This window comes from Canis lupus, chromosome 7 (genome assembly GCF_011100685.1).
Source record: "Canis lupus familiaris isolate Mischka breed German Shepherd chromosome 7, alternate assembly UU_Cfam_GSD_1.0, whole genome shotgun sequence".
NCBI classification, from domain to species: Eukaryota; Metazoa; Chordata; class Mammalia; order Carnivora; family Canidae; genus Canis; species Canis lupus.
Genome location: NC_049228.1, coordinates 44,097,959 through 44,109,899, shown reverse-complemented (window position 1 = coordinate 44,109,899; position 11,941 = coordinate 44,097,959).

The window sequence follows — 11,941 nt, the reverse complement described above, 5'->3', positions numbered from 1 at the left end:
CTGTTGAGCTTATAGTATTGTCAGAATAAGAGAGAAGTTAAGAGACAATTATAATCTTGTAATATAGAGAAGTGCAGGGAGCCAGGGAGCCGGGTGAGAATCTAGCAGGGTTGAGGAAGGCTTCTGGAAAGAAGTGTGTGCGGAGACTAAAGCTTCTCTGGCCACCCCCCCCAACCCCCCCCATGCCTCATGTCAGCCTTGCACAACTCTGTGGTCCTGGGGTCGCCGGGATCTCTGCTATTCCCCGCCTCTCTGTTCAGGAAACACTCTCTTCCCTACTGTCATCCCCTCCCCTGGCCTTAGCCTTCATCTTGACTGTGGGCTCAGGAGAGACCTGGCACCAGGACCACCCACCTCAGCAGGTCCCAGAGTCCAGATCCACAGGACCCTTGAAATAGTAAGTGCTGGTCATTTTAAACCACTAGGTTGTGGGCTAATTTATTCCACAGCGATAGATAACAGATACATTTCCACATTGTCCTTTGACTAGGAGGCTCATTACCATCCTAGCACAAGTTTTTGGGCTCAAGGGACAGTTCCATAAACAAGAGGGAGGGGTTTGTGGTAACAAATGGCTGAAGGAGGGAGCCCGGAAGTGCAAATTCCTGCTGTGGTTCTGTCGTCCCGTGCTGGGTGCCTTGGGTCAAGACTCTTTCCCTCTCTGGACCACAGACTCTTTATTTTTGGATAAGGAGTTTAAACTAGACAATCACTAAGGTGATTTCCAGCTTTACCAGTTGGTGAAGTTTTGTGAAAATGCTGCAGGCCGAGGTTTGCAGATCCACAGGAACTGAATTTCATGACTGGGCATGACTCCTGCCTGCCTCTTCCTCAGGTTGCCAGCAAGGCCCACGGGGACTGGCCCCATCAACACATTTGGCCCTGAGTGGAGCTAGAGAACCAGTCAGAAGAGACACTGGGCCCTTCAGGGGGACTTCTGGCCTGGCATCCTGACCTCAAGGCCCTGCCTACCCTGCAAGGACCTGGCTTACCAGGTGGGAAGGAATAGCTAATGTGCCCCCTGGCTCAGGCCTGGCCCCAAGCCTCAAGTAGCCTGGGATCTTTACTTGAACTCCTTATTTTCTTCTCTGACTTATGAGGATTACTCAGACTGGGTGTTTCACTTGTCAGGTGCTGTGACACTTCGCTTCACCTGCCTCACTTGACCTGAGGACTGGGGCCAGCTAGGCTTTTTCCAACATTGAGTGGTGCCATAGTTATATTGTTCTCCCATCCCAAACTTTGAGGTCAGGATTTTGACAAGCAGGGGAGGGGCTGACGGAGGTGGTAGGCAGTGCCGGGTTGAAGGGTCCTGTGTGAACAACCCCTGAGCCCCTCCATTCCTGCTAGAGGAGACCCTTACCAGCATAACTGGGGTCCTTGTGGCTAAATGAAGCAGAAACCTCGTGACAGTGTCTTAAATGAAGAGAGTTTTGTTTTGTTTCCCCCCAAAAAAGAAATAGAGTGGCTTCTGAAATCAATCAGTGGCTCTGGCCAGAGTACCAGCCATCCGAGGTAAGAAGGAAAAGATGTCACCAGCAGGTGTCTGTTTCTGTCTCATTGTCCAGACGGGTCTCATGATTCCTAGCTGCTCTGGAGGCTGAGGAAGTGTGGGTGGTGGAGGTGGGAACGGGAGAAGGGAAAGCAGTTGGAGATCAGGCAGTAGCATGTTGTTTGCAAGTGATGGAAACCTAGTTTAGACTAGGACAGGCCACAGGGAAATCAATTGTCTCCTATCACTAAGTGTCAGGAAGACCGGAGAGTCGCTGGGCCTCAAGAATTGCTAGGGCTGGTGCTCCAACACTCCAGGGCTCTACTTTGCCTTTCTCTGAGCATTGGCTTTTGTCTCTTGGACAGCCTCCTTCCTCTGATCAACTGAAACTCAGCTGCCACTGCTCCTGAAATCACATGTCATAGCTTGGCCTCCAGAAAAGAGGACGTAGTTTGTCCCTAGTTCCAAATGGAAAGTCTCTGGGAAGATCTCTGGCCTGCTTGCTCACATGCCTGTCCCCAGACCATTCAACCTGTGCTGGGCTGGAGGTGGGGTGTAGTAGCAGCTCTTGTGACAAGTGGGAGGAGCCAAGGTTGTCCCTATACCAAGGTTGCTGGAGAGCCCAGACAGCATGGAGTCCAAACCCCGGAGGAGTGAGGTAGCTTGGCCTTAATCTCTGCAAAGCAACTTGAGGGAAGACAGGAAGCTAAAGGCCTGGCTTCCTGACTCTTGTGGACTCTGCCAAGGGGTTTCTCAACCAAGGCACTATTGGTGGGGGTGGGGGTGGGGTGGGGGGCCGGGGCCTGGGTCACCCTCTGCTGTGTGCTGACCTGCACACTGTAGGATATTTGATCCGGGCACTTCTTTGGCTGGCCATGCATGTTTTCTGCCTCAAATGGATTTCTCCCCTTTCTGGGCTTTGGTTTCTCTAGCTGGCAATGGCAACAGAGGTTTGCCTACTTCAGGGAGGTGGTAACAGTGGTGTTGTTTGACAGCAATCCAGGCAAAGGGCAGGGAGGGGGTGTGTGTGAGTGAATGAGAGTGGGTGGGTAGGAGAGTTGTGAGAGTGTGTGTGTCTGAGCATGAGTGTGTGCAACCACCTCTCCCAGAGGAGTAAGACATTCTTTCATCAGATTGACAGTGGGAAGCTCTGTGCTCATCAGGTGAGTATTTCTGGGGGTGTGGGGGTCTGGGGTGGGCTCAGTTCCAGCCTCCTCCTCCTTTCTGTTAATCCTCGGTGGAATAAGTCGTGGTCTCAGAATCAACCTTCAAAAGAGAGGCAGAGCCTCAGGTGGGATAAAGGATGGCCACTGGCAGCTTCTTTTCCAACAGGACCCCTGACACATTGGCCTCTATTGGCCTCTGACTTCCTCAACCTCCAAAAAGAGTAATTTGTCAAAAAGCTCAATCAACCAACCAGGAGTCAACCAACAGGGGCATCATGCTTTAGAGCCTGATGTAGAACAATGGCCACAACATGAGCAATTTTGCCCCCTCTGCCCCAGGGGTGTCTGGCAACATCTAGAGACAGCTGACATTCCCATCCCCGTCCTCACTCAAACGGCAGGTTCAGGTCAGCCCTAGGGCCTCCCTCACCCAGGTTGTGGGGGGTACAGACCCTGTGATGGCCATACCCAGGGCCCTTCGCGGGTAGGGCTGTCAATTCACAAGGAGACTGCCACCTGTGTTGTGGACCAGGCCCGGTCCCCAGGAGGAGGCCCACTGGTAACCGATCTCCCAAACCCTCCAGCGCATAAAGCCCACTCTGCGTGGTATTCTGGGGACATCAACAAGGAACTAGGGGCCAGGGACTGCTTCCTGGAGGACACGATGTCTGAACAGGGCCTTGGAAGGACGAATGATGCTAGCCAGTGGACCAGCAAGAGACACCAGCCTCCGGGGGCCCTACCTTGACCTGGCTGCACCGTCCTTCCTGTGGGCCCCCCCTGGGACTGTTCTACCCTGACTGAGCTGTGAGAAAGGCCAAGATTCTGAGAACACCCTCTGAGAATCAAAGGAAAGTACAGAGCTTCTGAAGATGCAAGCTGTCCTCATCCCTGTTCTAGGAGGAAGGTGGAGGCCGCGGGTTCGAGGGTTTGGGACAGGCCAGAAAGAGGCTGCGAAGTGGCGGAGTTCAGGAGCGGTGGTGGGGACCTGGGGGTCACCGCCAGCCCTGTTCCTCCGCCCTCCAGCTGCCAGGAGCTCTGCCATGCAGGGGGGCGTCGGGCGTGCTGAGAGACACCATCTGACGAAGACGGCCTCTCGCACATCCCATCTCTTGCTTCAGCCCGAGGGTCCTAAATTTCTGTGCGTCTTTGATCTGCATCGGCGTCCTCCCATACTTATCCCACATTCGGTTGGAGAAGATTTTCTAAGAACTAGGAGAGTGCCCAGCCTGGAGGAGAGGTTTACAGGAAAGAAAAGCCGTGGCTGCTGCTATAATTAATGGACCAAACTGATATGCAGTTGACAATTTAAAAACTCTGTAATCATGAGCTAAGGAGAATATGATAAGTTGGTTATAGGGGAATTTGGGTGCTCTATTTGGGATGAAGTCAGTGTTATGGTGTTCCCTATCCAGGAAGGCTTCCTGGAGGAGGCAAGGAGAAAGGGATTCATTTCAGTGGGAGGTGCCCACAAGAAGGCCAGGCAAATCTGACCATGGGGCGAGTGGGCTGCTAGACGACCCTCATCTCATCATGTGGCTGACAAGGCTCCCCGCTCCCCACGGGCCGCCTTTCTGGGCTATGCGGGTGGCCGCTGGTGGGCGGATCTGCTCCAGGTGCTTTCCCTGGGGTCATTACCTGGGACTGCATCCCCTCAGGAGTACACGAGCTCCCCGCGATTTCGTGTCTGCTCAAGTTTGTGTTTCCACAAAAGACTGAGTTTCCACACAAGACTGAGTTTCCACCCACCTTCCGGTGCCCTTCCCCTCCCAGTGTCACGCTCCTGTCCCTAAATAACATCTGCGTTTCCTATTAACGGGGGCTGCCTTGATTGCGGCTGGCTCAGCTGCCCCAATTTCCCCAGGTTTTTGTTCCAGAACTGCCACTGCCTGATTCTCTTTGCCCCGTCTACTACTCACCGCTTATTCGGCATGTGGTGATGGGGCTCCTGCTGTTCAGAGATTGAACAAAAAAAGTGTAAAAGACGGTCTTGGAGCTCAGTGGCTTGGAGTCTAACTGTCTGAGGGTGGGACAGGGGTGAGGCCTCAGGGGGAGGCTGGGCGTGGTGAGCTGTAATATTTTTCCAGGGAGAAGGTTCCACAGGAGTGAGCTCTCTCCTTTCCGGTTCATAATTCCTTAATTTTGTGAAAGATCCTCCAAGGCAAGATCCCAAGGAAGAGATCGTGAGTGGGCTTGCCAGTCCCTTCTGCCTCCAAACAGGTGGATCCCCAGTTTCTCCCTGTGCATCTGTCATTTTGGTTTGGGTGGCAAGTGCCGCCCTGGCTGTCCCTGCACATTGGGCTCACACTCACTTCCATGCCTTTGTTTACACGATCTCTCCAGGTGGAATATCTTCCCCCTTCTCTCCATCACTCTAGTAGACCTTAAAAACAATTCACTTCCTTCGTACCTATGCCTGCATCCTACACGCACAAAGGCACGTGCACACACACACACACTGCCCTGCCCTATGGAAGTTGGGCTTGGCTGTGTCATAGTGGACGGCATGTACTTCACTTTTTCAGTGAAGGGTTCAGCCATATGACCTGCTCTGGCCAATGGGTTGTTAGCAGATATGACACCAATGTGCCCTCCTGTGCTTCTGCTGAGGAGAGCATGCCCCCACCCCCCCCGACCCCAAGCTGTTCCTGCAAAGGCCCAGAGGAAGTCGCGTTGGACCCAACCTGCAGCTTGGAGCAAAGCCCAGCAAAACCAAGACTGGCTCAATGCCCTGAAGTAGCATGGGTAAGAGTGGATGATTATTGCTTTGAGCCACTGCCTTTTGGGATGGTGTGTTATGCGGCATTACCATGGTATAGGTGACCCGCATAACCACCAATGAAGGAGTCCCCATTTCCCCAGGACTTTAGAAAGGACGCCAGTTGCTTCCTTCAGGAAGTATTCCCAGATTGGCCATGCCTACAGCTCTCCTCTTCTATTCCATGGCACTCTAGCTCCCGTTGACTCCCTCTCTGATACCCTCTGAGAGCGTTCTCTTACTAGTCCCCGTATGTGCTTCCTGCCTTTGTAAGCATGCCCTGAGCTTTAAGAGGCTGAATTGAGGCAAGTGTGTCTGTGTCACATTAGGAGCCAGGTCCTAGAAGGCTCCCAGGGCTCCCCAATGCTGAAAGAAAAGCATGTGGGAGTTCTGACATCCTCGGGGTTCTTCACCAGGGACTGACTTAGATGCCAATGTCATTAAACCATTCAGTATCTACCCTATGTTTCTGGAATGCCCAGGGATGTTTCAGGGCAAGCCGGATCCCACAGGTGTGGCACCTGGGGACAGTCTGGAGTGTACTGCACACTTGGCCTGCGGACCTCCCTGGCCACCTGAGTTCAAGCAGAACTATTTCCACTGCTGGACTCAGTCCCAGGAAGTGTCATGTACCTGAGTTAGGGCGCTGAGTCCATCTGTGTGGGTGTGGGGGCAATAACCGTTTCCTGGACAATAAAGCTGTGGGTATTCTCCGGTATCCAGAAAACATTCATCCATTTCATTGACACAATTTTGAAGGTAGAGACAACTTCCTCCCTTAGCACATCCCTGCACGGCCCCACTGCTCCCTTTGCCCACTCCTGCCAGTACGCATGCCCTTGCTTTTGCCAGAGGTCTCCTCAACCTGCCAGGCCCAAACCCTAAGCCACTTCCTCTGGGAAGCCTTCTTATTCTTGGGCAGAATTCACGTTTCCTTCTCATCGCCTTGATTTATTCACCTTTTTGGATGTTCAGTATTATATTTTACGTATTTGCATAAACATCCGTGACCTCCTCTGGACTGTGAGCTCCTCCAGGGGAGGAGGGTCCCCTCAGCGCTGACTGTGTTTTCCTGGTAGAAGGAGGCGCTCAGTGACTGCGTATTGGGCTGAGCTGAATGGCCATATCCCTCACTGTCCAGGTCTATGTCCCCATGCTGCCCTGGTCCCCCACACCCCATGCAGCCTGGCTCTCCTTGGCTTTTCCTCCATCTGGCCCTTTGCTTCTGAGTTTCTCTTTTTCATCCAAACTCCATGTCACTCCAGTCTCATGTCTCCTAGCCTTGCTAAACGACTGCCAAATTGCTGATAGCATAGCTTCAAGCTCACAGTTAGCATTTAGTGTGTCTCCTCAATGCTCTAACATGAAGGTAAAAGGTTCCAGTCCCGAATAACACAGATGGAGGAGAAATCAGGGGAAGGGGAGACTTTGAGGGATAATCACAGAAGGCCTTAGCCACATTCTACGCTCAATTTCATACCAATTCGCCTTTAAGGACAAAGTAAATCCTCTATATCAAAATGACCTCAGATGCCCCCACCAAAGCTTCAGAAACACCCCACCCCCAGAGTGATGAACAAGAACACGCCATTGTGGGTGCCCAGCATCCAGCTTCCACCCATGGCCAGGGAACAGAGGAGGTGGGAGAAGGAACCAGGAGAAGGAAATCAACCACTCCTCACTCCCTCCTTCCCACTTTCTTCCACAAATATTCACATGCTCCCTGTTATGTGCAAAGCCCCGTGGTAGAAAGGTGAATGTAGTGTAGAGACCCTTAGGCCAGGCTATGGCACCCATGGAGAATTTGGCTCAGCTACACACAACGGAAGGCCCAAGAGACTGTGGTGTAAATGAGGGGGGATTTATGAGAGAAATGGCATTGTCAGACTGGTATGATGGCTCTGCCTCCCAGTCATCAAGGAGCCAATACTTCTCTGATTTCTGGCCCACCATCTGTAGCTCATGACTTATCTCCTCAAGGTGGCCTCATTCCAAGATGGCCACTAGAGGTCCAGCTATCAGATGTTCACTCCAGGCAGCAAGGTGAGCAACAAACAAAGCCAAAGGAATGCCCCTGCCACTTGACACATGGACCAGGTTAATATGAGTAAAGAGAGAAGGCCCTTAGGGGGGATTTCCTGGGGGGAATAAGGCACAAAGATACAAATAGGCACTTCATGCTGACATCTTGAGTAAGAAGATGAAACCAATGGGAAGGACTCCATAAGAGACTTGGAAAATTCAAGGACAGCAGAAACCCAATCCTTGTTGTTGCACGAACACGTATATGCACCCAACTTATGACACTTTGTAAATGGTGGAAAGGGCTAAAAATATAGTTTACCACAGGGCTGAGATTAAGCCTGAGAATTCTTGAGAGTCCTTAAGTGATGCTGGTTGTCAAGAAGAGAACGCTTCCTTCCTTTGGTGCCCAGAGCAGAGGCAGCCTTTAGACCGAGGCTGGTCCTTCTGTACTCATCGGCTGATGGTTGTCACAGGGATGTGAAGGAGGGCTTCAGAGATGCCCAATGTTTTTGGATAAAGGTAGATCTCTGGGGCTGGCTTGGATTGGCAGAATGGCAGGGCTGGAAGGGAACCTAGGCCATTAGGGAATTCTTTCTTTCCTAGGTCATGAAATGAGCCCAGAGATCAAATGTGTTGCCTCAGCAAACCCAACTGAGAGAGCGGTGGAACAAGGGCTGGGACACAGGTCTTCAGGTGTCCCAGAATTGTGTGAAAATCCTTCTAAAAGTGGTGGATGAGTGAATTGGCCCCACAGGACATACAGGAGTGATTAGGAGGAAGGCATGAGGTCAGCTGATGTCAAATATCCACTCCCTGGTCAGCATCATCCATAGGGCATGGCAGGCTGTGCACCTCCTGGGGCCTTCCACTGCAGTTGAAGTTTGCCCCAGGCACTAGAAAAGGAGGACACCCCATTGCTGGACATTTTAATATCTCTTTCTTCTGCCTTTCTTCTTTGCTCTCCCTCCTGAGCACCATCCCCCCCTCCTTCTGCCTCCATCATATTGAATCACCAGGGTGTGAAATATAATAAAGCATTGTACCGTTCAATCTGTCGGCTATTCCTTAAAGGTGTACTCCAGGTAAATATCCCCTTGGCCTGTGAAAAATGAGCTTACCTGCAACAAATGACTTTGATGAACCTCAGGAGCCAGCCCTCTATCATTCTTTTCCAATTGGCTTCCCCAGCCAAGCATGGTTTCCCTGCACAAATTTGTCTTGCTGAAGGAAGAATTTCTCTAATTCACTTCCCTCCCAATGCCCCAGCTTCCCTGCCTAGGCGTCCCTTTATCCGTCCACCACTCTCAGAGATGTCTTTCTTCTGGAAGCCAGGGAGCTCTACACCGTCATCAAATGCTTCACCAAGTTGATCAAAATCCGAATCCAAATTAATCAATTCTTTCATGAGCGATTATCGGGTTCAGCAGACTGAGAGCCGACTCCATCTGGATTTGTGAAATGGGCCTAGCCTGTGCTCCAGCACTTTCTAGACCTGTCGCCTGCACCCCAAAATCCTTACCTGTTAAGCCGGGACAAGTAGTACCCAATCTTCCTCCAGCTCAGGGTTGTCTGATTATCAAACAGATCTTTTCAATTTGAAGATGCTTTGAAAAGCGTACATCACTACACACATACAAGGCTTACCTTGATTGTTGTGGATCTAAACTCCTCAGGGGATGAAAGGAAAGTTTGTTCATTCATTCAGCAAAGATTTACTGAGTGCCTACTTTGTGCCAGGCATCATGTGAAGCCCTGGGCGTAGTTTAGGGAACAAAAGGGACTCAATTTCTGCTTTCACAGAATTTGACTGTATTTCCTTTCAATCTAATTGGGAGGACAACACCAACATGCATTAGAACCAACTACCAGACAAAAGGGTGTCCTATATATACATCTATATATGGGTGAACTAAATCATGTATCTTAAAATAGAAGTTTCTATTACCTGAGTACCTACTATGCTATAGTTTTACTGAATTTCAGAACAACTGTACAAGCTAAGCATCTTTTTTTTTTTAAAAAAGGATTTTATTTATTTATTCATGAGAGATACAGAGAGAGAGGCAGAGACACAGGCAGAGGGAGAACCAGGCTCCCTGTGAAGAGCTCGATGCAGGACTCAATTCCAGGATCCCAGGATCACAGCCTGAGCCGATCATGGCACATGCTCAACCGCCGAGCCACCCAGGCCTCCCATTAAGTATCTTTACAGCAGAGGAACCCGAAGCTTGCAGAAGGAAGGAACTGGCCTGAGGTCAGGAGGCAGAGCAGGGATGGAGGCCGAGTGGTCAAGCTGCCCTGTGCTTCTCCTCACAAGCCTCTCAGCTTTGAGGCTGCACACGTTAAACTTGCTCAGAGTTCAGGGGTTGATAGTGCTCTTGTGGCTTGCAAGAAAAACTTCAGCGGCCTCCCACTTGGTTTCAGGGGAAAAATCAGCTGGGTAGATGAAGGAAGGCATTCCTGATAGTGGGGGAGTTGGGAGTGTGGGAGCCATGCAGGTTGCAGGGGAGACTGGTCATGAAGGCCAATGCAGGGATGGTAAGATCGGACTGAGCCAAATTAGGAAGAGGCTCTAAGTGAGGGCATAGGGAAGGCGGAAGGCATCTTGTTGTTAAAATAGGAAGTGGACCTTCTCCCTGCCTGATGGAAGTTTCATTTCAGACGTTTCTACACAGAAAGCATGTCACTAACTAGCAGAGCCATGCTGGATAATTACTATCCTCCTTCTGGGCCTCAGTTTCCCTAGATGTTAAAGGAAGGGGCTGGAAGAGAGTGGCACTGAAGCTCCTTGTAGTTGTGAGATGCCCTGATTCTGTGATTCCATAATGAACTCAAAAGCATGTAAATATGCAGATCACAGCCATGTACCTGCGAGGGCTTTTTCCCTTCTCCGCTGTTGTAATTTTAGATAAGTGCCAAATGCCTCTTTATTCTCAAATATAAAAACATCGAGAAGATTAAGCCACAGCCTGTCTCATAATAATCTGGGCATCCAATTCCAGCTTTCTGATGAAGCCACCACTGTTATAAGAAAATTGGAAAGTTTAATATTTGCAAAAACAAATAATCCTCCCCCACCACCTTGAATGAAGCTGAATGTTTTTGGTGACTTAGTATCTCTCTTCTCTGGTTCTTGATCTGTGGAGCTTTGTTTTGGGACATCAGCAATTTCCGAAAACACGTTGTGTTACAGTCCTCATTCGGGTCTCCTCTGTCCTTTGAGGGTCAGAATCAGGTGACGGATCTGTAACATCCACAAGAGTCCGAGTCCCCACGGTCAAACCTCAAGAAAGGACTTCTATAGTTCAGATTAGTTACAAAACAAATTGGAGGCACCTTGATGGGTGCAAAATTGGTGGTGGTGGTGATCAAGCATACTTACAGCCTGCTCTGTGCCAGGCAGGGTCCTAGGCACTTTACTTGGATTAATTTGTTAATTCTCCTGACAGCTCTCTGAGGTGTGTGCTATTGTCACCCTTATTTTGCAGAGGAGGAAACAAACTGAGGAATGGAGAAGTTAAGAAATTTGCCTGAGGCCACACAGCTAGTCAGAGATGCAGTTGGAATCTGAATCTGGCCTTGACGCTCCAGAGCCCTGGTCCCCCATGATGTTCCACGCCCTTGAGTGAGGATTCCCGCTACTGCTCTCCAGAAACATTTCCCACCTCTTGTCCTCATTCTCCCTCTGTGGCTTTTCCTTCCTTCTTCAAGCAGAACTGGGTCACACAATAAGCAGAGCGACTTTCTGATCTGGTATCAGAACGATAGACAGGCCCTCTCCCAAATCCACTGCTGTCGGGCCCCTACCCATGCCAGGTGCCAGGCTGGGCTTCTCCTCAGAGATTTCACTGCTAGCAGGGGGGTCAAGGAACAACAGCTGGGGGACACATTACGTGCAAGCAGGAGTGACATCCTTTGTGGAGGCCATACGGGGTGAGGGGCTCCTCCCATTCACCCTTCCCCTCTCGCTACCAGGATTCCTTCAGCTTGTCAAGCTTAGTGCACCCTCTCTTATTCTCCACTGCCGACCCCACTGCCTCCTTCCCTCTCATCCCCCAGGCACTTCTTCTTGGTGGCTTTCTCTACTTCTCCTCCCCTTCCATGGTCAGTGGCCTTTGCTGACCTGTCCCCGTACTTCAATGCTCTGATGCTCCGATGCTCAGCACCAGGGCAGCTATGGCGGGAGTCTCATCGTAGCATCACTAGGTGGATAAAACTAAACTGGGAAATTCGAGCTGATATGGATGTGTTCTAATTCTCCAGAGAAAGGAACCAACAGTATGTACAAATATTATAGAAGGAGATTTATTACCATCAGGAATTGTTTCACGTGATCATGGAGGCCGACAAATCCCAAGACGTGCAGTGGGCAAGCTGGAGACTCCGAAGAGTGCTTGATGTAGTTCCAGTCTGAGTTCCGAAGGCCTAAGAACCAGGGGAGCCAAAGGTGTTTTAAGTTCTAGTCTGGAAGCTGGCAGGCTTGAGACCCAAGAAGTGCTG